The sequence below is a fragment of the Hermetia illucens genome, chromosome 4 (genome assembly GCF_905115235.1).
Source record: "Hermetia illucens chromosome 4, iHerIll2.2.curated.20191125, whole genome shotgun sequence".
Classification (NCBI taxonomy): domain Eukaryota; kingdom Metazoa; phylum Arthropoda; class Insecta; order Diptera; family Stratiomyidae; genus Hermetia; species Hermetia illucens.
In genome coordinates this window covers 106295083-106321241 of record NC_051852.1, presented here as the reverse complement: position 1 = coordinate 106321241, position 26159 = coordinate 106295083, and the positions used below count along the sequence as shown (strand labels likewise).

The 26159-nt window shown below is 41.0% G+C and overlaps 1 protein-coding gene across 3 annotated transcripts in view; it reads right to left on the bottom strand.

Annotated features, from left to right (window-relative positions):
* The window catches only part of LOC119654885 (mucin-12), a 268652-nt gene that overhangs the window by 157580 nt on the left and 84913 nt on the right, over positions 1-26159 (bottom strand). For 2 of the 3 annotated variants that reach the window (XM_038060497.1, XM_038060499.1), the window contains exon 3: positions 24979-25022. The exons of the other annotated variant lie outside the window; for it this stretch is intronic. The gene's annotated coding sequence lies outside the window, so the exon portion shown is untranslated. The remainder of the gene's footprint in view (positions 1-24978; positions 25023-26159) is intronic. 3 annotated transcript variants of the gene reach the window in all.

Here is a 26159-nt window from a genome sequence, read left to right as displayed (position 1 = left end):
ATCCCACTTTCTCAGCTGCAGAAATAGCTGAAGAACTGAGAGCGTCCAAGGTTATCTGAGTTAAACCCTTTGCCATGACCTGGTCAAAAACGATGAATATCCAGCTGGACCTCTGGCTGGTCACTTTTGACGCGGCGTTCTTCGAAGAATATATCAAAAATAATAAAGCCATTGAGCATACCATAGTTCGCTTAGAACAAATTCAAAACAAACAGGTATTGCCCTGCAAGAACTGCCAGCGGATGGGTCAAGCGGCAACCAACTGCCACTTAACCTATCACTGTGTTTAGTGTAACCAGGTTCACGGCCCGAGCGAATGCTCCAAAACACCGGAGCAGGCGCAAAAGTGCGTTAATTGCAAGAGCAACGACCACCCTACAAACTGCCGAAACTGCTCAAGCTTCGTTAGGGTCGTGATGAGGAGAAATGCTTAAAAGTGAGCACCACCTTTCCGTCCCCCACTCATTCAAATCACTCGAGCGTCGAGCCAGCCCCATTAATATATCCAATTCCGATTTCCTTTAATTCCCCAGGAAATCATAATAATTCCTGCAGACGTTCAACGCGATGGTTGGTATTCTGACTTCCATCAATGGACTTTGAAATCATCGAGTTGAACATCAACTCCATCATTTGCCGAGCCCGCAGATACGTGTTCGAGCTTTTCCTTAACGAACACATGCCTCACATAGTGCTCCTATGCGAAACCAAGTTGCAATATAAGCATGAACCCAGCTTTCGCAACTTTAAACTTTTCCGTATTGACCGCCCAAAATTCGCGATGGTGCAGCGATCTTTATCGCCGAGAAATGTCTGTCCTACCAATACTTTCCATCCGCCAACAGCTTCAAATCACTCGAAGATTCCTTTGGATCCCAATCTTTTGCGCTTCCCAACCAAGAGCACGAGGTAAAATCTGATACCTGATAATAGGTGGAGACCTCAACGCCAGGTACCAGTCTTGGTTTGATGCACGGTCGAACTAGAATGGGAAAAGGTTGCACCGCTTCGCAACAAACGTCCATCCAAGCATAAACCTATCCCACTTGTCACCTTCCATAAAGGTTATTATCAGTCATATCTGGATCATTTCATCATTAGCAGTAACATTACTGTTAATCCCCACTCTAATATATATCCTCCCCTGAAAACCGTCCCCCGCATTACCGACGACGATGCTGTAATCGTCGATATTAAACTTTCTGAAAAAGCCATCCGCCCCACTCCAACCTCAGCCCCGGCAAACTGGAAGCTCATTAATCGGATCCTTAACTCCAAACTTGATCTACTACTACTCCCATCCAACAGTATGGTATCGAAACCTGAAGTAATTCAACGAGTGTACAATAAACTGATTCCAACTCGTCTCCTCAAGTACCGCAACCTCATCTCACTCCACAATGATATCCGTGACGATATCAAATTCAAAAGACCCTTGGAAGGAGACTGTTTAGAGATAGATATTCTCCGCAGTCCTATCACCTCAATGAAGAAATCCGCAACCTTAACAGGTTAATCTGCCAAACAACCTTATATACCGACTACCTTCACAAACGCCTCTCCACTTTCAAATTAAACCCTGGAACGTTCAGGGAAATCAACAACTTGGTGTATTTTATTATCACTATCGCCTAGGGACTAAACACGATTGTTATTTATTAGGAATGTCAAAGAACCGTACAATCAAATTGAAAACATCAACATCTTAAAAGCATAACCCTCGAAATAACCAAGCCTGGTAAGCGCTCCATCAACCGAGATGCTTGACTTTTGGAAAGATGATCTCCAACTCAAGGCTACTAAGAAGAAACGCCCTTATCATGAGTTTTTTGCTGATAAAATCGTGCAAATAAGCAAACTTGCAAGAATGCTTACCGGGAACCAAAGAACGCGATCGCTATTACCCGAGTGATCCATTGCAAAAGTCAAAGGTCTCGACACTTGCTACGGCGAGGGAGATCTGTATCAACCTACCAAAAGCCGACAGCAAGGCGCAAAGGTTATCAAGAAGAACAATATCCTCATCCGTACTGTCAGCGCCACAGAAGCTGAGGAGACGACAAACGAATGAATCTGTGAAAAACATCGGAATCCTTTGAGAGTTGAGCTCTGGAAAGTGCAACACATTGTGACCCATTGAGTTCTTCAACTGCATTGCAATATGGAAGAAGCAAGGACCGCCTTTTTGATCAACGTGCAATTCACCGCAGTGTTGTTCACCTTGTTGGTTTCTATGATTCCGAGCGTTGGTCGAATATTAATGATAATGAAAGACGTCAGATAACATCCAAAATGAGAACGTACGCTATTGATAAAGAGCTACATCGACCTCGGAAAAATTGCTAGTAAAGTGTCTTTGAGAGTTCTATAATTTGAGCTGATGAGAACTAACTTGTTAAGATTGGTCTGAGCATCAAATTCGATGTGAAACAACCGAAAGGTATACTGAAACAAATATGGCTTGATACGCTTCGTCGTGCTTTGAGAGCTTCTCAACTCCACCCAGACTAAGGCCTTGTTGGGAGCTTGACGCTTCACGCTTTCTTGATTTTTTATGTAAGAATGAAGATGGTTCCACTTATACCCTGCGTGCTCGTAACGCATATTCGGTTGAATATATCCGATATTCTATTCATCGTGGTATATTTATCTCGTAGAGAGTAGTCATTTCACGGGAAGTAGCAACTTTGATCTACTATAACTTTGCTAATAATAGCAGGATTTCCATCAAACTTGCCTGTATGATGCTTCCTATTAAAATATATCTTACTGCAATTTTTGGATCTAGGATGGGTTTAAGGAGGTTCGAAGTAAATTTTTGAAAATATAATTATATAAGTTTCATAAAAATAGTTCCTTAGTTTACTATAGTTCTTTTTAAATAAAACTATTAAAAGGGAAGGTTTCCAATTTAACTATAGAATTTTGTTTATTTTGAGGTAGCAAACACGTGTTTCGGACACAAAATGTGTCTTTCTTCAGTGCTTATTTTGTAATGATTTGTTTTACTTAACTGTAAGCCTTATATACCACCCCCACCTTATATAACTTGTTAGCACTGATGAAGGGAACAAGTGGTTCCCGAAATATCGGTATTTGCAAGAATAAATATCTGCACCAGCGAAAAAGAAACAATAAGTTTTTTTTTATTATTTCAAATACGAATATTGTTTCCACTACTCTCTGAAGACAAAAGATTTAAGCGAGTAACCTTGTTTCTTATTTTTTAATATTGGGTTGGGGAAAGGGAAATGTCGTATTTTGTCAATAGATTGCGACACTTAAACATATCTTGTGTTGTACTTATCGGATCGGGTCATACTAGACGGCGATTTGAAGACGACAATCTGCACTACAAGTGTCTCTTTGACAGTGTTGTGATCGTGCGTTTCAGTCTCAAGTTATAGCGCGTCAAAGATCGAGTCCACCAAGCCAGAAATTCGTCATATTTTACGTTTTTACTACCTGAAGGGGTAAAAATGCAACGAAGGCTGTCACGATTTCCACAGGACAGCGTTTGTTCAATCAATTTCGTTCTGGTGTAGTGGATGTCGAAGATACACCTCGTACTAGTAGGTCAATCGTCGTAGAAACCGATAAAATCGTCGAAATCATCCAAGTAGACCGGCATGTGAGCACTCGCTTGATTGGCCAGGAACTGGGTATAGACCATAAAACCGTTTGGAACCATTTGCAGAAGATTGGATTCCAAAAAAAGCTGGATGTTTGGGTGCCACACGAGTTGACGCAAAAAAATCGCTTGGAGCGAATCAACGCCTGCGATGCACTGCTGAAACGGAACTAATTCGACCCATATTCGAAGCGGATGGTGACTGGTGATGAAAAGTGGATCACGTACGATAACCTCAAGTGAAAAAGATCGTGGTCGAAGCGCGGCGAGCCGGTCCAAACTATCGCCAAACCCGGATTGACGGCCGGGAAGGTGTTGCTGTGTGTTTGGTGGGATTGGAAGGAAATCATCTACTATGAGCTGCTGGTGCTCAAAGGTGGCGGTGACGAAGACGGGGCGGCAACCCTGTCGGCCAAACCAAAACCAAGTGGTTGAGAGGAACCTCCATAGTGGTGGCACCGGGAGACGCTGTACTCACTATGGTTTGCCAGCCGTGATGCAGTAGGCGAATGCTCCAAAGGCCTAATCAAGGCGATCAGACTCGAGTCTGGACGGGGACTCATCTGAAGTGGTAATTGGCCAAGAAATCTGACCACGGGTATACTGGTACGATGGGAACCGGGATAGCTCCTGGACTCTCATACTTCGGGTGAACTCCCGTTGTCTGTGAGTACAGCTATTTGCGGTAGGCCCCCTAGTGGGAATTTCACGGCGGCTGTGGTTATGCTCAAGCGAGAAGAGACCTTCGGGCCTCGGGTTTCAACACGGGTGCCGTACTCCTTAGTTCGGTAGAGGTTTAGGTATGTCTTGCATCCACCAGTATGAATGCTAAGCCATGCACTTGGTATAGACTGGTACCGTTGTCTCAGCTCTTAAGTCAGGTGCTCACATAAAACCCTCAAGGACTTAACTATGAGCTGCTCAACTATCGCCAGACCCTCAATTCGGTCCTCCACTGTGAACAACTCGACCGTTTGAAATAGGCAATTGATAAGAAGCGGCCAGAATTGGTCAAAAGGAATGGTGTTGTGTTCCACCAGGACAACGCTCGGTCTCACACATCTTGAATGACCCGCCAGGAGCTACGGGAGCTCAGATGGGATGCCTTATCGCACCCACCGTATAGTCCGGACCTGGCACCAAGTAATTACCATCTCTTCCGGTCCATACAAAGCGCCCTTGGTGCTACTAAGTTGGCCTCAAAAGAGGCTAGCGAAAACTGGCTGTCTGAGTTTTTTGCAAATAAGGGGGGGGGGGGGTTTATAAGGGGGGGATAATGAAGTTGCCTTCTAAATGACAACTAGTTTGCGTCCAAAACGGCGCATATCAGACTTAACTCAGCAGAAACTGGAAATTGAGAATTATCTAAATGAAATTGGGACGATGACGTTACCTAAATTTCATCTGCCCGAAAAAGTTACTTTTAAATATTTGGTTATAGAATATCAGTTGGAGATAACCCGACGTCGAAATACATAAAGACAAACGAATTGAAGGTAGTACCTTGTTCTCAGTGGTCCCTCTGAATGTCAACGTACATTTGCGTAAATGGGCTAAAAGAACCAATTACTTTATAAATTATCTTTTGAATCCCAATGTTTGCTACCACTTGCAATGAACCTAGATAGGAATTAATGCTTTTCTCCAAGGAAGCTCATGAACAAGTAAATCCTTCACGAAGGGAGGGCAGCGCTCAAATTAAGACCATCGATTTGTTTCGCTTCATATTCAACCCTTCCGGCTATTCCGATGACTTTTGTCTCCACAATCACCGGCACACATATGCTTCGCATGACTTGAGATAATACGAGTTTACTGCACTGTTTTGACAGAAGAAAGTTTATATACGATATCTCCGCTTGAAATTTTAGACTTTGAGATTGCACGCCACCTTTTGTGTGTTGGGATGCAGCTTTGAACTTGTACCATATGAAAAAGAATTTGTAACTCAGGACGCATCATATAATGCATGCAGGCGTCATACAAGATAGTAAGTACTTCCAAGTGTAACTATACTCTGTTCAAATGCGGCACCAGAAGACGATGTTTCTCTCAATAGCCGCTTCACTGACCAAAGGTATAGTTGATGGAGGACAACTTATATATATTTATTTATATTATTTATATTTATATGTAAGTACGCAGGAGCCAATAACATAAATATAATATATCTCAAATTGTAGCTAATTCCCCGGAGTTACTGATTTAACGGTTCCAAACACATGAAAGATTCTCTTCTCCAAGAACATCGACGCATTTGGCTGCCATTACTCATAAGAACTTTAAGAGCGAATCGGGATCCATTACTGCTTCAATATTTCAAACGAGAGGTTATGAATACAGGTCGATCAGATCTATGTACAGACGTTGAAATACCCATTTGGAGATGAGTGCTTTTCCTACTAGTCCGCAGGGTTTTCCATGTTTTGCACGTTTTTTAGTTGCAAGTGTACTCCTTGTTCCATGAAACCATTTCAAGACAATAGAACCACAATCGGAATCTGGCTAAGTTTTTAGCAATCCCCATATACACTTAATCCAAAGCTCCAAAGCTTGCTGTTATTGTACTTCATCTCCTGAAACATGGATTGGTTCGCTTATATAGAAATTTACTACATACCAGATCAAGGAGTTGTGTGGAATTCTCCCTGATGTGCTTAATCAAATAAAGAGATTCAAAGTATGGCAAAGTGAAGTCTAAATCTGTCAAAACTTGTGTCTGTCCCAGGTGAATACATTAATATAGGGTATCCTACACAATATGTTAAGATCATTTTCGATGAGTTTCAATCAAAGAGAATCTCTGAAGCGTCAATGCTCATTTGGCCAGTGTACCCTGAAGCCTGACCCCACCACTTCGTCAATGTACGTTCTGGATTCATTCCCGTTAATTTATGTTGGAAATTTCAGCTTCCCTTGCACCGCTGCCAAGCATTCCTGTTCAATGGCAGTGAAGTCTCACAAAACCAAAATAAGCTTTCTTGAAATTTACACTATCGGAACTTCATGCCACTCCTTCGTTTTTTCCATCAGTGCTGTTCCTATGGCACGTTGATCTACATCACAACCTATGGTAAAAATTTAAAAAAATGGCACATTAGAAAACTGATGCAGCAGAGAGATTTCTTTTTAGAACATCAAAGACCTCAAGAACCACTTCAGACTAGCAAAACCAACGATTCTTCTATAACATGTCTGCCAACAATGCATTCAGCGAATCTTAGTTAGGTACAAGACCTTGATGACACCTACAAATATTAGGAAGCACAGTAGCCGGTTGCGCACTTCATCGGGATCAGAAATAATAATAATAATAATAATAATAATCGTTGGCGCAACAATCCAATTGATGATGATGTAGGAGGCAATGTGGTCAGCATTGGGCTCGCCCAAATAATTACCCTGATTTGACTCAGCGACTCATTCACAAATGAACCGACTATTATTAGACGTCAAATCCTGCTGCCACCAGTGAGAATTGAATCCCAATCTTCCGTACGGCAGCTTTGTACTCCAATCACCGAGCTATCCAGGATCGATACTGGCCTGTTGAATCTAGCAAATGTCGAAAGTCTTTTATTATCTTCGTATTTTGAATTGCAAACCCCTAGTGGTATATACACTGGAATGTGAAGCTTGTGTCACCCTTGGATACCGTACATCCAATACAATTTACTAGAATGCATCCTTCTAGATTTGCGATGAATTTGAGAAGGCAACCGGAAACTGCATTATAGCGGAGACGCATCGCACTATGTTTCTGCTTTGCGATTCGCAAAACCAGCATCCGATCAATATTGGCATAGGAGAGCTTCTCGATGCCCGGAGAAGTTGAAATAAGTTTCTACTTAATTGGTTTATTAGCCCCAAGAACGATAATAAGCGCTGAGAAAGTTGTACGTCAAAATCCCTTTTCAAAGGACAGAAAACTGTTAACTGTCGTTAATTATTTTTTCGCACGAAGTACGGATCTTCACATAGCTTCGGTATCATCGTATACTGCACCATCTGTGGAAGGGCTGACTAGGGGAGCTGCTGAGAATTACAGAATGCTAAAGGCAACGATTGCGGGCCTTAATGTTGACGCAAGCGACGTGTAGAATGTTGAACTTAGATTTAGAATGAAGTGCTGATACAGCTTAGTTTACAAATTATTAGAAGTTTACCCTTTTTTACTCCAAATTGCCTCTAATAAATATCCGGTAACTGTTTAATGAATGGAAACTATAAATCGCAAAGTAAGTTCCAAATTAATTACATAATTTAATCATTTTAAATCTGATAGCCTTAATACATTATCTATCCGTAAAACCAGTTGTCTTTATTAAAAATTGAGGAAGTTAAAGGCAAATTGCATATTAGTTGTCAATCGACTTTCGAATTCCATGTTGTGATCGAGACAACATTGTGCTACGCTAAGCGTCTGTTGCGCTTCTTTCCAGGTGAAAGTAAGTAAATCGTCAAGCACTTAACGCTAAGATACTGCAAAGTCCGCATGCACTTTGTCTACTCAAACGAATAGCTTTCGGATGACTCGCAAACCGGTAGTATGATTTAATGCAAAATATTGAACCTAGTATGCAGGTGCTTGGTTGGCTATAATGCAGTCGCTCTGCAATTGTAAACAATATTACTTTTATAATCTTTCTCCGAAAATTAGATAAATTTTAAATGTTTCGTTAACAATAAAGTGGAATTTGTGAATGACACAAATGAAACAAATTCATCTGCTTTTATCACAACCCAAACACAAAACAGTATTATTAATCAAGGAAAATGACAGAAAAATTGCGCAAGTGTCAAAAATGATTTGAATTTTTACCCTGTTGCGCGGAATACAGAAAATCCTTCAATTGTTTGTCGAACAAAGTTCCATCCAATTATCAATGAAATTATTAAAAATTACTTTTGGACTGTCTGTTCCATTCAGGTCCAGGAAATTAATTCATCATTGTATGCACTTATGAATTTGAACTCAATGCGCAAAACTAATAAAAATTTAAGAAAAGCAGGGATAATCGATTTTAAAACGACAGTAATTATGTGCAAGAGCTCGTATAAGCATCAAATTCTTGGAAGTTTAAACTGTTTTCTAGCAGAGAAATGTTGGAAAGCAAAGTACATCTTCAAAAATATTTCGTCGAGAGTAAAAGATTTAAGCCAGTAACCTTTGAAATGAAAAATTTAAGCTAGTCATTTCGTAAAAGTTGGAAGATACTTCGCAAACCTTCTGCAATATTGTTGAAGGCTACAACTACTTGTAAAAAAAGCAAAAATCGTTGACGATCTGCTTATCAAAGATGTGGTTTTATTAAATGCGCATTCTTTTAGTATTAGAGCCGAACAGGCAAGGGAAATTGGTCTTTTTGTACTCTGGAAAGTCTAACGGCTACCACAAAGTGCGCTCCCTTGACCTTAGAGCCAATTTATAACAGAATCCTGCTTACAGCAGACCGATCCAGATTAAGCAGCATCACAACTGTACAGTGCTATGCACCAATGAAGGCCTCCGATTCAGCGAAAAAGGATGCTTTCCATGGCAGGAGGTGACATTGTAATCGCAATTGGTGATCTAAACTCCCAGGTGGGTTCTGACAACACCTCGCTCGGACAAGTGATGGTGAAATACGGTCTTGACGACCGTAACGATAATGATGAGAGATTTTTGCAGCCTCCACCGTCTTATCATTGGTGGCATGTTGTTCGAGCACAGAGCTTGCCATAAGGCCAGTTGGGTTTGAGATTATAAAGAATGGCGACCATCTCAAATTTGACAATTGGCAAAGCAGGCTTGTTTTCGGTCTGGATCTTGCGTTAACCATATCGGCACCCTACCGATCATTTTGGAACAATGCGCGGAGTTTAGATCTCCGTTTCATATGCACCTCAAAGCGCCACATGCTAGCCGAAATTGATGAAAAACTTTGTCGAACTCGAAGACCGGCAGTATCACGACTTTAGGCGGGGTTCTGCTCTATGTAGTTGCTCGGTGGGAACAGTCTGTGTTGCACTGGCTACTGTTAAGGGTGGAATCCAATCTGCCCACTTTGCAGCTGTAAATCTGAAATAGGGAAGACTCACCAGCTGCACCAAGTCAAGGAGGATTTGGTCAGCCTGTTACAACACCTGATCGTGAAAGCTTTTTTCCCAGGCGCATGGAAATGCAAACAAGATTCCGGTGGTCTGTACAGGGCACTGGTCTATAGAGCACCATGTCGCCAGACTCGGTATACCATACATTTAATATTGTCGAAATTGCCAAGACGAGGGAGAAATCCTCAGGCACCTCCTTTGCGATTGCCTAGCTCTAATTCTTGTGTCTGTAGCATGGCAGACACAAAATAAATCATGATCAGGAATTTAGAGCGATCTCTAGAAGCAGGGTTGGAGAACTGTTTTCCTTCGTGAATGCCACGGGTTGGCACACCATAGCAGGCATGGTCTTAGGAGCGCTTGGCATCAAAATCAGGCACTACAATGCTAATTGGGATCCTTATGTGAATTTGCCGATGATGGCACGGAAATGGCTGCCCCTAGGCGCATTAACACCGCTAAATTTACCTCCGCTGCCTTGTCTAAATACAGTTATCTAACGCCAACCAACAGTAGAGAAGGAGTGTAGGGTTCTCGGAAAGTGTGACCGTGCGTAATCGTGGTTAATGCACTATGCTCCACTAAGGGGTAAATGGCAACCACATATTTGTGTATATATATGGCTTGATTTAAAGCACTGCATTACAATCAAGCGCATTCGTTAATTTTTCTACGGGAAACAGTTTTCTAGCCAAATACGTTAGACTACCGTCAAGTCAGATCAAAAATTGTCTCCTTTGAATTTGAAAAACAGAGATTGGAATCCCAGGTCGAATATTACTTCAGTCTAACAGAAGATCGACGTGTGGGAAGAGAGACCCATGCAAGGAAGTCATATAAGGAATTTGTTGTTGCCAGGCATTAACATCGAAACCTTTAACAAATAATTGACTAACGGTGCACTATTCCATGAAACAAAGCATTTCTAACTCCAATTCAGGATGATTCGCTCCCGACAAAAATTATAAACGGTGCATTCTTTACGATTCCTCAACCTCCAACTCTAATTGTAGGTTATACAATTGCGAAGAGGAGATCGTCCAGTACATAACCTCTGCGTGCAGGATGTTGACCAGTATCGAATACACCAGTCGCCAATACTCCCTCTGCAAGATTGTACATCAAAACCTTGCGTTGAAACATAACTTAGTGGCAAACAACCATACTCATTATAAGTATACTACAACGAGAATCTTGGAAAAGGATTGGGTTAAACCACTATGGAATCGCACTGTTACCACCGCCCACAGTGTTAATCATAATACAACCGATTTAGTTCTGCTTCTCAAGGAAGTGAGTACTGGTGGACCGGAACACGTTTGAAAAACAGCAGCCGTACTTTCAGTAACAGGATGAGTCCCGCAAAATTTATGTAAAGCGCTGAAAAAGCTCGAACTTACGGCCGGACTTTGCATGGAGAAAAGCGGTCATCCTTTCAACCAGTGCTATAGCCCGAAAAATTCTGTCCAGTAACAGTCTGGCCTAGTGGTCTCTAGTCTCGATTCACATTGTCTTCTTTTTACGAAGGACCGTCGCGCCATTGCTTGAAGTTTTGCGACACTCGAGATGTAGCAATACATTTTCACACGCACTTTGTGCTAAAACGCATCATCGCTCTAAAGCGGGCCGTTGGATGTTGTCTTCAGCCCACCCTTGGTTGATCATGCCTCCTTCCAATTTGGCGGGAAGAGGGTTCATTTGTGGACATATCCTTGATGACCTATATATTCAAACTATTATTGAAACAGGCTTCTATCATGATGCCAGACTCGGCATACTTAGCCGGACTAATTAATGAAATGTCTCTGGCGGCCGTTCGTTGATCTCCTCATGGGGATCTCTTTACTGAGCCGAAGAGATTCACATACGTAACCCAGGATAAAATGGCCGCCAACCCTGTTGGTACAATGTTGATTTTGAAAACGCCAATGGAGAATGACCAGTGTAGGGTGAAAAGCTCCGCATTAGAATGCTTCGGTTATCTTCTTCTACTTGCAATGAAATAGCACCATATACTACACAATAAAGTCAAGATTCCTTTAGTTAATAAACGTGTATTTTTACCTAATATATTTATTAACCCAAAGCAGTTATTTGCTGTGTATATTTCCCTGCCCTTATCTTTACATATGTATGATGAATTCGTTGGCAGATTATTTTTTATTGACCTGGCCTAATGTTTTCATCTCTTTGTCCCGTGCTAATGATTCCTTCCATCCTTCCTTTTAAGGTTTTATTTTACACAAAACCTTAAAAAGAGAAGGATGTGTGAAACAAAACCTTATCAAAATCGATTCAGTGTCTGTCGGTCGGTCGGTTTCGCCAAAACAGCTGATCCTATCCGAACGAAATTTTGGTGGACATATGGCAACTACGAAATCACACGTATACAGTGAGCGACATAGATTTACGAGAAGAGGGGATGTAAAAATTATTTTCATCAAATAAAGCCATATACCAACTGAAAGGTTTCGATTAGTACTTTCCGAAACTGATATTAGTTTTGACATTAAGTGTAAAGTGCGCGAGTAACGAGTCAAAATGCACTACTCAACCCAAAATTCTGAAATAAATCAGAGTGGTTCGCTTATGTGAAATCTACGCCTCAAAATATGTCCCATTCCGATATCTGCTCAAATAAACTTACCAATAGTATGTTACCAACATTTAGAAATTGATTGAAAACCCCTTTGAGTTCATCCTAAGAGTACTACATTAGCATAGAGGACAGTATCGCGCAATACGCATCCCAGGTTTCATGGACATCCAGCTATTAGTATCAAAGTTATAGCAGTTTAAACTTATCAATTTCGTACGAATTCACCGCATCTTATACCATGCAAATAAGATGCTGACGTCATAATTAAATCTTCAACCTCTCCCTGCGTGGCTTTTCTAAATTTCCACATGAATCCCCCTATGCCACTCCTAATCCCAATCATCTACCTAACTATCAAAGGTTCTTCCATTGCCACTCCCTTAATCTGAGACAAAGTTCTTGGCGCTTTTTTTACCGTACTATCTGTCCCGCCTCTTTATTACATCCTTTTTTCGCCGAAATCCCAGCCTCCTTAGCCAAACTAGTTATAGATCCCATCCAGGAAACGAAGGCCCCCCTGAGTTAGAAGTGTGAACTACGGATTGAAAAGTAATGCAAAATATTCCAAATTTGTTGTAAGAAGCGGCTAAAAGGAGTAAACATTTACAGACTAACAACTTGTAACACTAGCATTTTTTTATTCAATGAACTGGTCTTTCGGACCTTCTGTGGTAAAATGAGAGACATGAGCTTACTGCATTTGTTTGGCGTGTTCAAGTCCTGGAAACCAATATTAGATAAAATTTAATTGCTGAATTCCAGTCCAGAATAAGGAACTTCCTACAGCAGCAAGACGGATCGACGCGTGTGACATCTGTGCTTTCTCTTAGTGAGTCCTACACCGCAACGAAGTGGACCTAGATTTAGAGAAAGGGGCAAGAAGACTCGGATTGAAGATGAATAGCGGAAACACCAAGGCTTCCCAGTTGATAGCTCGTCGCACAATTCCTATTTGCGTTTATGGACAGAACGTGGAAAGCGTCGATCAGAATGTACATACATCGTCTTTGTTAGTGCCGTCAGTGATATCGAACGTGATGGGAACCAACGCATCAACAACGCTATATTCACTTTTGTTGTTCCTTTTTAGAAAGGATAGGTTAGACTTTAGGAAAGGGACAAAGGCAAAGAGTAATGCTGACTATGTCATACAATGAACTTCACTGTCCCTGAGTGGCCGACGAGCGGATCACGGTGCAACCATGTACCGCAGACAAGTTGAGAGAAGCTGTAATACAGGCCAGTACCAGACCTTGTGGTAGCTGAAACGCATTTCGACGAATTGACTGCATTGCGGCGCAGATGGTGAACCACAAAGTTTCATTCTGAGTCCGCTTTTATTTTTGTTATTTCTCTATATTACACCCTCACCCCTCATTAGCCTTTCCTTGCAGAACCATTATGACCTTAAGTTCTTTTCCTTTCTACATTCTTCAATAGACTGTGTCCTTCTGTAATTGATTAGTTTTCATTATTCATTATTCATTCATTCATTCATTATTCATTCGGTATGTTATTCGCTTAAATCGTCAGCCGCTCTGTTTTTCTCATACCCTTTATTATATCTGCGCCCCAAAGTCCAAAATTTCGAATTTATGTTACATTCCCCTCCTGGTTAAAACAATCTCCAATGCAGAAAGTCATGTGAATCTTTCCATTACTAATTGTGTTTCTCTAATATCGAACTCCTTTAATTAGAAATTTGTCTTCCTAATGTTCAATGAAAAATACATACAGCAGGCTGGACGAAGTTCTCCGTAATGAATGCCGACGTGTGCAAAAACTTGATATCGTGAGGGATAAATTGACTATATGCAGCAATCCTTTGATAGGTTTTCAGAGTCCGAAAACCAATGTTTCGAAGAAGAGTGATCGCATAGGCATTGTGATGGATGTCTTATGCTTCGATACTTCATCAAGGAGTATCTGCCTGTTTTCTAAGCTTGAAATAAATCCTTCGAGAAATGATTGCAAATACCGTCGATGAGGAGTATTAGATAAATTTCCTTCCTTTTGCTAAACTTCACCAGTGAAGTATAGCCGCTCTGTAATTCCTCGATAAGTTCCAATACCCGTCAGTTTCGACACAAAGTAATTTTACGGCGGCTGGAAAGACTGTAAGATGTCCCGCTTTGTTTAATTTATCATCATGAATCCTATCCTGGGGCTTGACGTCTTTCGTGAGGTTTAAACATGAGATCCTCTCCTTGAACGATGGAAAAACGACGCGTTTGTAATCACAGTAGACATAGTGAAAAGTAAGTGATATTAAATAAACTATCAGGATGATTTCCTTTTTTGTGGCGGCCTCGAGTTTTATTCTATTATTCTTTTGTAATACATGAAAATCTTTTGGTTGGTGGATAACGTGGAAATTTTAAAGTAAAGGAGGAGTGTCAGAGGCATGTTATTTAGTAATGTTCTCAATAAAAAGCCGTGATAGGGGAAATGAGAAAAAAGTACAAGTGGATACTTAGCTTCCTACCTGATCACACCCCTTCCTCAACGGGCTCTAAAGTAATTGATCTCCTTCAGACAGCCAATCATGCACATTATATACGGACTGGATTGATACCACGGAAACGAGCGCAAAAACGCATTAATGACCACGTTCTTGGATCCTGAAATGTTACATCACTGAACAAATCTGGTACTGTCAAACACCTACTTCAATAGGCCACCAAGTACAAGATCAGGGTTTTAGCAAGCCAGGAAACGAATTTAAATCATTGCGATATAACCTACATGGGATCGTACACAACCTTCTCTTAAAGTGAGAAGTTTTCAAATGTTGTAGACTTCAAACCAATACACGAAGGATTGTATACCTTTCGCAGCAAAGTAAAGTTCTTAAATACATAGCTTGCCACCATATACGCCCCAAATGAAGAAAAACATAAGAAAGTCAAAAAGCAATTTTACGATAACCTGGAAAGAATTTACGACTTATGAACGAGGAGATACAGTCTCCATGATATATTAAATGGTAAAGGCCAACGCCTCATTGATTTTGCAAGTAGTAGAAAGTCATAAAATCGGCATGCTTCCCACAGAAGCACATTTACAAAAGGACAAGGGTGTCCCTAGATAGCACTATCTTCAACCAGATAAACCACATTCTCAACACCAAAAGGTGACGATTCAATATATTCCACGTGAAACCATATCGAGCAGCAAACTGCGACTCCGACCACTACATGGTAAAAAGCGCGGGTCCGAGCATAGATTACATCCCCGTTAAACTCCCCAATTCAAGGAATCCATAGACCATAAAAGCTTCCAATGATTTGGCTCCCTTCATCTGTTATCACGAAGAGATTGCGCAAGAGTGGTCAAAAGGTGGATGTGCTATTCGCAAAAAAAGTGACAAGATGATGAATAAAAATTACAGTGGCATCTCACTATTTGAGAAGTCCTATCTTCATGTAAGTACTAGAGAAAAACCAAAAGAAGGTTTTCGGGCTGGAAGATCGACAATTGTCCAGCTGCTTATGCCCAAAGTGGTACAAAAACATGCTAGAAAGTCAACACCGAAGTCCATCAAATATTCATGGACTTATTGTATTGACCGAAATGTACTGTGCAAAGTAATCCCCGGCTTGGGAATTCCAGCAAAACTGTTAAGTATTACCAGAAGACAACATCCCATACAATAATGCAGGTCAGAGTAAATAACAGCCCGACAGATGCATTTGAGACAAACTTAGGATTAAAACAAGGAGATGGCCTTGTACTTCTACTATTCAAACTGGCCCTGGAGCAGGTTACACGAAAGTTGACTGTGGACCATATCCGAACGATTTAAACATCAAGGCACGACCTTCACATCAGCAAAGGAGATTTAACTCCGCCATGCTATTTACATAGCATGCTAGTCGATTGCCCTGATAAAGGAAGAGGATTTGAGGCAACGTAGTTTGTGCTATCCTCATCAAAACAAAAATCAAATGCTGAGATTGGGGAAAGAGATAACAATCTGATCTTTCTTGGTGACAAGTCGCGCAACAGGCCGACCGAGTAAATGCATCCTATGTCGTTAAAAATAAAATGATGGGATTGACTCACAAGGCCACATAGAAAAGACCGAGGAACTAGCAAAAGTCCTTCGGAAAAGGCGATATCTGCGCTCTGTAATAAACACGATGGTCTGGTGGCAAAAGCTGCGACATAGAACGCGAACGTGGTAAAATGGCTACAAATTTCTCTACGTATTTTGCAAGCTCACACACTCAATACGGTGTTGGCGTTGCCATCAAAGAAGGTTTAAGTGATGCCATTAAAAAAGTCGAAGGATGACCGGCTTATGAACGTCACCATTATATCACCTGATCGCACTATTCACTTCTTCATCACGTACGCACCGCGGACAGATCAACCTGATGCCGAGAAGGAGCCTTCTGATGAATATGTCATCACTGCAGGTGTCATGTAGGTAAAAAGGCAGACAGAGCACGCAGTGAGGGTGCCGAGGTATAGTCAATTTTGCTAACACCCATGACTTTGTACTTATAAATTCATGATTTATCAAATGACTGTCTCATCCTTCACATTTTATAGTGGGGACAGTAAAGGGCACATCGACTACATTCTCATTTTACCACCACTACTGACAGCAAAGCCGTTCTCTATGAGCACTTCAACACCGGCGGTTGATTGCCATCTTACGAATCAAGCCACCGACAGAATAGCGTGAGGAACGCACTAGCCCGCCGCGCAAGAAATGGTGGCGATTCCGTGAGAAGAAAGAAGAAATTACTTACTTACACGATTACCAACCATGACAAATGTGGAAGAATCGTAGAACCAACTTAATGACATGATCCACAAAGGGGCCTACGCAATCCTCGGAGTCACCAAACCAGGTAAGCGGTTCATCAACCAAGATACCTGGCTTCCAAATAACGATGTTCAAACGAAGATCGGTGAAAAAAAACGCCTCTACCACAAGTTTCTATATAATAAAACGCTCGTCAATTCGTCAAATTTACAAGAATGCCAATCCGGAGCGAAGAAATCGATCGCTGTTACCCGAGCGGTCTATTACAAAGATCTTTACGACAAACTGAACACCCGGAATGGCAAGAGAGATCTGTATCGACTTGTTAAAAGCCAACGCCAACGCATGTTGCGTTAATGACAAAAACAGAACTTTACTTTCCAGCCGACGAACCACGACGGATCGATGGCGGGAATATTTCGACGAGATTTCAACTGAAGAATTTTTTATCCTCCACTTCCACAAGCATTGTCGACATTTGGACCAATTCCACCTGTCAGCGTTTGACCTTTGAACCGGGAAAGCCCCTGGACTCACATACTTCGGGTGAACTCCTGTTGTATGTGAGGACAGCTCGGTTATTTGCGGTTGGCCCCCCTAGTGGGAGTTTCATGGTGGTTTTGGTTATGCTCCAGCGAGAAGATACCTTCGGGCCTCGACGTGGTGTTGCGTTTCAACACGGGTGCCGTACTCCTCAGTTCGGTAGAGATTTAGGTAATTCTTGCATCCACCAGTATGAATGCTAAGCCATGCACTTGGTATAGACTGGTACCGTTGTTGCTTGTCTCAGCGGGGCTCTGATTGTGGTCACAAAATCAATCCGTGTCTGAAGAGGACCGTAGGATTAAGTCTCACGACAGGTGCCTACGTAAAACACCATGGGCTTCACTGTCAGCGTTTGACCGTCTGCAACATGAGTAAATCTGGTATGCTCTACGACAACACTTAGTACCATAGGAGCTCGTGTGGGGGTTAAATTGTTCTACCACGATCCGAAAATTAAAGTTTAAAGTGTGGCGGGTGTATCAAAACTACTCTGTTGGCGTTCATCAAGGAAGCGCCCTCTCACCACTACTCTTTGCTCTTGTTATGAACGCTTTTACACGGGACATCCAACATCCAGCGCCCTATACAATGTTTTATGCAGATAATATTTTCCTGGGGTCTCATAGCAAAAATCGCATCACGCAACACGGTCTCAAATTGAATCTGAATAAAACTTCATTTTTAACGACCAAATCCCATGAAACAGGCACTATCACTGTCAATGACAGAACCTCCCCAGAACTGAGCGATTTAAGTATCTATCAGTCAAAGGAGAACTGCATTATGAAATTTCTTCACGCATTAGCGCAACCAGCGTTGAGGGGTTCTTTGTGATCGACGTATCAACGAACGTCTCAAATCTAAAATTTATTGCAATGTCGTCCGTCCTGTCGTCCTCTACGCTTGTGAGTTTTAGCCGACTATAAAAGACAATGAAGGGCACCTTGTGGTAATTGAGACGAAAACGTTGCGGTCAACTAAAATGCCCCGCTTGTGAACGGGACAAAGGCTGAAGAAAAAGAAGAGAAAAAGAAGAAGCATCTGAAATAAGGATATCTGCAATCGATATGGGATTGCACCGATTGTGGAAAAAATGCGGGACAGGGGTCTTCGATTCTATGGTTACGTAATTCACGCTAACGCTATTGGCCTGAACATCGAAGTTGATAGTAAGCGACTAAAAGGCCGACCGAAACAACGGTGGCTTGATACGCTTGATGGTGATTTGAAGGCCTCACGACTAGATCCAGCTCAAGCCTTTCATAAAATAAAATGGACCAACCGACCCCGCTTGCGAACAGGACAAAGGCTAAAGAACAAGAAAAGGCAAAGAAGATTTTTCTAAGTTTCGATAAAACAGCAAATGTATGTCGCCAAAATTATATTGTGCTTAGGTGCAAAACTGACGAAAGATGAAAATGGAGTAGAAAAATAATAAAAACACACTTCCGAAAAACTGGTCTATAACTTAGGGATGATACTGGGGCGAATAATAGGAGCTAAACGAGAGGACGGTCAATGGCGAATCAGATACAGCCATGAGTTGAAATGAATCAATTTTTGGAAGCTGTAATGGATGTATGCACGATACTCGGATACTTAAAACGGTGTTCGACGTGAGAGCAGGAAGACGAAGATAAGTCGAGAAACTTCGAAAACGCTGGACAGATTCTGTTTTGGGAAATAGCGCATGACTGCTCGAATTTGGAAATTGAAGGAAGCAGTCAGTGGATCGTGATGGTAGAAAGAAGGACATCCCGAAAGCCAAAACTCGAAATGGGCTGTAGGAACCTTAACCGCGACGGCAATGTTTAAATATCAGCACTAATGCATAATTACCCCATATCATCCTCATCGCGCAACTGAACTCCCTTAGAATAATCGCAGAATGAGGACGCAATGCGATTTCGAACAGATACTTTAATTAACTCAAATGAAAAAGGGGTCTATAAGGCAGAATGATACAATACAATAAAGGAAAAAGTAGAGGCTTCAATAGTTATGTATATGTGTTTGCTTGCAACAGATACATTACATAAATTCAGAAGAATAGTTTTCAGTTAGCAGTGCTTAGGTGCTTATAAATGTAGATGTCTTCATTTTATGTAGACTTTAACTTTAACGGTAAATATGGGCTAAATCCAGATGTATCTTTTATTGTGAGAGTAGGTCATATACTTTCCGATATTTTAAGCCCACGTGAAGTACAGCTTAAATACAAAATCAAATGCATTGTTTCCTTTTACTTTCTAAGACTCTATTAAAAACTCAATTCAGCATTCGTTTGCAAAACCCAGGTTTGTTTCGTTAAAGTCGAAAAATAGGAAGGCACTTCATCCGCTTGTATGCCTTCATAAATGATTGTCTGGCAAGCAATTCACAAGTCCGTGTGTTGCAGAAACACTTCCTTAGCATTATCGAGTAAATATTTCTGCATGAACATTTTCCCAGCATCTGATTAAGCTGGAAGCAGCTCGTGATCGCGCAAAGGTGCTTTTCCATTATTAACATTTTTCCTTGTCATTCTGCAAAGTGAAGTTTCGCGGCAAATCTGTGAAGTGCTCCCTCGAACACCGGAGCTAGCTGGTTGCACTCGATCATTGTTGTTGCGTTGCCACACTCATGTTTTATTGAAGCATGAAGCTGTTAGGTAATTGCAACTTGTAATTTCGATTCGAGCGTACTGAGTTGTTCAATGAGGGTTCGACGTCTTGATCGTGGTGACGACGCTCAAACGCCAGAAGAGTGTTGCGGCAAAATATTTTCCCTCTCGATTGCATATAATATCGTGCCTCGCTTACAAATCCTGCCAATTCGCAATGCTCATTCATCATAAATGATAAAACACAATTATCTCCAGCAAATATGCACACTCGCGATTGTGCGGATTAATGCAATGGACAATTAGTTTGAGTACTGCATTATCCGCAAGTATTAAGATTGATCACTTTGTCCTAGAGAATGCCATCGACTGTTGACTTGGCCGTTTACCGGCGCTTAGCCAGATAAGGGGGTCCAGATTAACTTCACTTGACCTTAGACCGCCAAAATGTAACTAGTAGCCGGACATTGACGAATGTAAACAAGTTTTCGATAGTAAAATCAGTTGGTAGGTCAATGTTAAAGTAGCAAAGTCACTACCACGTTTTTTGTTCGAATTCCCTGCGATCGAGTCGAGAAAGTTGATATTTTTTATGGATTGGTTCGCTTTTAATTGGTTACCTAGTGATATACGAATAATCGATACTTGAACCGGATTTACACCTGAGCCATGGACGTTTATTTGTGTAAAAACTGTAGCGAGTAACGGAATATAGAGCATTTTCTAGGGAGACATATAATCCGGCTTTCACTTAAGTTGCGTGGTAATATTCATATAAATGGAAAACTATAGTTTTTTACCAAATATGTTACTGTTTACTTTAGTAATGGAATGCCTACTTAGCTGTTTTACAAACAACAAACAAAACAAATGAATCAAGGAAAAACTTAAGAGGATGTGCAAAGTAGTTTCAACTACTTTAAAATTACCACTCCAATCTTTAATCACTAATGGTCTGATTTGAGTTACAATAAGTAAACCTCTAAATGAACAACTCCAAAATGGCTTTTAAATATTGGGATAAGACGAGCCACTAAACCGACCAATATAGAAGGTTCTGAATAATGTTCGCATAAGTTTTATAAAAATAGTTCCTTAGTTTACTATAGTTCCTTTTAGATTAAAAAATAAGCACTGAACGACACATGTTGCGTCCGAAACACGTGTTTGCTACTTCAAGATAAATAAAATTCTTATCCATAGAAACCTACATTGGAAACCTTTCCTTTTAATAGTTTCAATGTATGAATTAAAATGCGAACATTAAGCATTTTAATTCATAATTCTGTCTTTAATTTCCATCTTAATTTTAAAGAATAACAACTTTCGGAGAAAAGATTTTGATGACAAAAGGTAGGGGAATCGATTCTAATAAAAAGGGTTAGTTTGTGTTAGTTTTTAAGTAAACTCATTTTATCCGCTACCCTTTTCTGCGCTTAGTTACAGGTAGTATCTCTGATTGATTGTTTAGCTCAGTGGTAGGTATTGAAGATAAGATCAGCATCAAAAACTTGATTTTCAAAGGACTATAGAATTATTTTTTAATGGTTGGACCATCTTTCTAGCACCACCCGATCAATTGTTGCCTTGTTTTTACTCAATCGTAAATTCAAACCTCTTCGTCAGTAACACCTGCTTTGAACATCAAATGAGTATCTTCTAAACACCATGCCTTTAGCCACTGCTTTTCAAAGGTATTTTTCCATGAGGATTACATTTTTTAAGCCTACTATACTCAAAATGAACCGTCAGATATCTCACTATTCTGACGTAGCCTTCGATATTTATAGTTATGGCAAAATTACAATAATTTACAGACTAAATTACATTTACTATTTATGACTTTAAATATTTGGTTTATTGAGAAGATTCATTCTAAAATTTATAGACCAGGAGTAGCTTCTTCTAAAATACACTTTTTAGTTTTGAATGTAAATATATATTTCGGGAGCGAAAAACGATTCACGCTTGCGTGCGTCCGACGCGCAAGTTGTTCGTTCTGCTACAACATTCCACCCCTATCTGAAATCAAAGGGGGTTTCAGTGAGGAACCAGACGCACAGCTCCCTCAACTCGGCTGCCACAAGTGAAAAAGGACGCGTCATGTGCCCCTCTCCTGGACGCGTTTTTTTGTTGGACGAAGAGCTTTAGTGGAGCCGAGGAGACCCGTTTGACCGTGCCCCCGACGTTGAGGCTATAATGATGTCGCTCTCGCTCGAGGACCTCGAAGGGGCTCTCATAAGGTGGCTGCAGCGGCCTCCGAGGAGCGTCCGTCCAAATTAGGACATGCGTACAGGACTCGAGATTCTTGGGCACATCAACCACCGTTTTCGCATGGTTGGCGGGTGGTGGCGGCTTCGGTTTTGGCATGGTGTCCTTGAGTAGACGCAACAGACCGCTAGTGTTGAGTCCCGCCCTGATGTCAAGTTCTCACGTATACGCGCTCTGCGGAACTTGCGGCAAATTTTTAAAATCGCAGGTGAGATTTTTCGGCCACCTGATTATCCCGGAAGGCATCCGACCGGATCCAGTCAAGGTACCAGCGATTTCGAGCTTCCCGCTTCCAAAAACCGTCAAGGATCTCAGAAGGTTCTTGAGCATGTTAAACTTCTGCCATCGCTTCTTTCCCAAGGCCGCCCACTATCAACCGATCCTTAACGCCTTCTTCTCTGGGTCGAAAACTAGAGACTTGCGTCTGATTGTGTGGTTCCAAGAGGCTGTCAAGGCATTTCAGATTAAGCAAGATGCACCCTTAGCCGTATTCGAGGATGTTTCCAACATTGCCGTAGGTGCTGCTCTTCACCAAAAAAGTGAATCAAATCTGGCATCCGTCGAGTTTCTTCTCCAAACAGCTCAATCCCGCTCAACGGAATTGCAGCACCTATGATCGTGAGTTATTAACTGCGTAACCTCGCAAATAAATACGTCCGTTCACATTGTTCACGAACCATTAGCCACTTACTTTTGCTTTGAAACGAAAGCCCAACAAGGCCGCTATAATAGGTCAAGACGACCCTTATTAGTCGCAGATCCCCCCATTAGTTCTAATTGCCCCCGGACAGCTAATCGCCATTTATTGTTACTTTAAATATTTTATTAGTTATTAGAGTATATATTTTATTGAGAATAGTCATTCTCCTCCTTGCGCCCATCTATCTCAAACTGACACCGAAAAATGATTTTCGCTGTCAAAAATTGTTTTTCGAAGTCATGGCCGCCACGATTCACATTTGCGTGCGTCCGACAAGCAAATCGCTCGTTCTGCCACATGGTTAATAAACATTCTGAATAAAACAGCTTATCACTTACGGCCACTTTTGAAGTTCTCATAGCGATCAAATTGCCGAGATTTCAAAAGAGCGGATTCTCTCAAAGATTTTCTATGACGTTTTCAACGGATCCGATAATATTTTTCGTTGCAAACACTAAATTTTAAAAAATGTCTTGCAACGGTATGATGACTTGGCAAAGGTTGAAAGACCATTTTGGGTGGAAATGAACAAGAGGGGAAGGCTATCAACAAGAAACTTGTTAGCACTGATGAAGGGAACAAGTGGTTCCCGAAATATCGGTATTTGCAAGAACCAAGCCAACGAAAAACAAACAATAAGTTTTCATTATTTGAAAGCATGTTCTGCTAAAATATAGACAGGATTTTGGCATTCTGTCAAATGTTTTAATGTCGGAATATTGGAAACTAGACGCTTCAGGCATAAAGCATTTGTGTTCAGCTTGTGAAATTTTCTATCTACGTTTTTCCACTCAAAATATTCTTTGATATGTCACAATCTAACCCCGCTATTTATATAAGTTCTCGTCACTGCGTCACTGTTTTTTTTTCAGATTTTTCGGTTGGATAAACCCAACCCAAATTTATGCAACTCATTCCACGTGTAGCGGTTTATAGACCACATATTTTCACCAAATTTCGTGACGATAGCTCCAGCCATTTTGGAGTAAATCTCGTGTGTCAAACGGACAGACAGGCAGACACTGAATTGATTTTAATAAGGTTTTGTTTCAATAAAACTTTAAAAAGAGAATTGATTGACGGGTTGGTTCAAGAAAGAGGCAACTCATTAGACGATGCCTCACCTCTACCCTGGAAACACCCTGACTGTAAGTGGCGACAGGTACTAAACGCTTCATTTATATATAATCGAAAATACGACATGAATGTGAATTATATTGAAATTAAATGGAAAGATGGTGAGTGGTGAGACAACGTCTGATTAGTTCAGTCAAAAAGGAACGAGGGAAGCAGGTTGCATCCTCAACTTAAAAAGTGCTATTCAATTGAAGTCACTAAATAAACAGGACCGATGAGTTTCAATGATGTAAAGTTCTACACGAAGAATCGCTAGATAGGATTCAACCCGGGAAAGTTTGAAACAATTCTATTATCAAATAACGAAAAGAAGAGGAAGACTTTTTGGATACCATAAACTCTTACTCATCCCTTATATGTTTGTTTGACTAACAGGGTAAAAAAGACATCACCTAGTTAGAGTGCTTTAAACTATAATTGACCCAACAATTAATATCATATTTTTCTTTCATACTGGCTACGTTATTTATGACTACATCTTTGAGAAGAAAAGGTCACTAACTTGCGAAGCAGTAACAATCTTGATAAAAACATATGCCGATAATTACTTCTAATGTATCTCTCTGTATCTTTCTGTTTGTCTAGCATATATCTACATACAGATATCCGAGCAGGCACTTACCGGATCCACTATTTGAAACAGCTTTCATAAAAGTCACAAGGTGGCTGTAAGTTAGAAAAGATGCATATTAAAATTGATGGCTAGATCTTAAATATAATTTATACAGTTTTAAGACTTAATATTTTGAAGTAACCGGTCTTCTGCAGAAATACGGCAACATTTTACTCCATTGTCTTCCTTCTTCTCAATCGTTTCAATCATTTTCAGACTAATATTTAAATATTTAAACGCGTGATCCTCAAGTGAGGGCAGAAGCCACCTTCAATTTAAAAAAATTTACAATTTTGTGTGCCAGCTCTGTTTCGTTCACCAACTCGTAAATACCACCAGTTTTCACCTGTATCTCTACAAATATCTAATACGACGAAATGTCCGGATGGTTCAAGGGGTTAGAACGCTGGGCTGTCGTTGTGGAAAGTCGTGGTTCAGATCTCATTAATGACAGAGGGATTTGTTATCGTGACTGGACATCGGACGCCAGTCGACCCAGCTGTGAATGAGTATCGAAGACGAATCAAGGAAATGATCTCGGGCGAGGGCAATGCTGACTACATTGCCTCTTACAGTGTACAGCAGTGTACCTTCAAGGTCTTGAATAAAATGCTCCAACACACAGACGATCCTACCTACTTAAATTAGAAAGGCGCGCTGGTGGTAGTGGCCGGTGGTAGGACAATGGGAGAATCAGTCAAGAACTCCCTGCAACATCGAGCACGTATGCAGAATGGTATATTTCTGCATCCTTTGAACGAGACTGTGTGAGAGTCCCAGGACATCAATGGAAGCCTTGAAGGATTTAGGTGCAATACCTGTAGCTGACAATATTATGGGAACCACAACCACCCGTTCGAGACACCAAATTTCTTTGATTTCCCGAGCCAGTAGATCATAGTTTACCCTTTTCTCCACGTATTTCCGTTCGATGTTGCTGTTATGGACATTAGCAACATCAATACGTCAAACTTGCTATGCGGAATATGCCGGTCCCAATACATGCTGTAAACAGAACTATCAAATACTGGTTGCGACTCATATCGGTAAATCAGACATGTTCTCGTGATCAGTCCATTCTTCTATGCAAGCTTTTTATGGATCACCCTACATACAGCATTATGCCTGGTGATGTATTGCACCGGTGCCATAACAATGCAACCAGAAATGAGATGGTCCAAAGTCTCTAA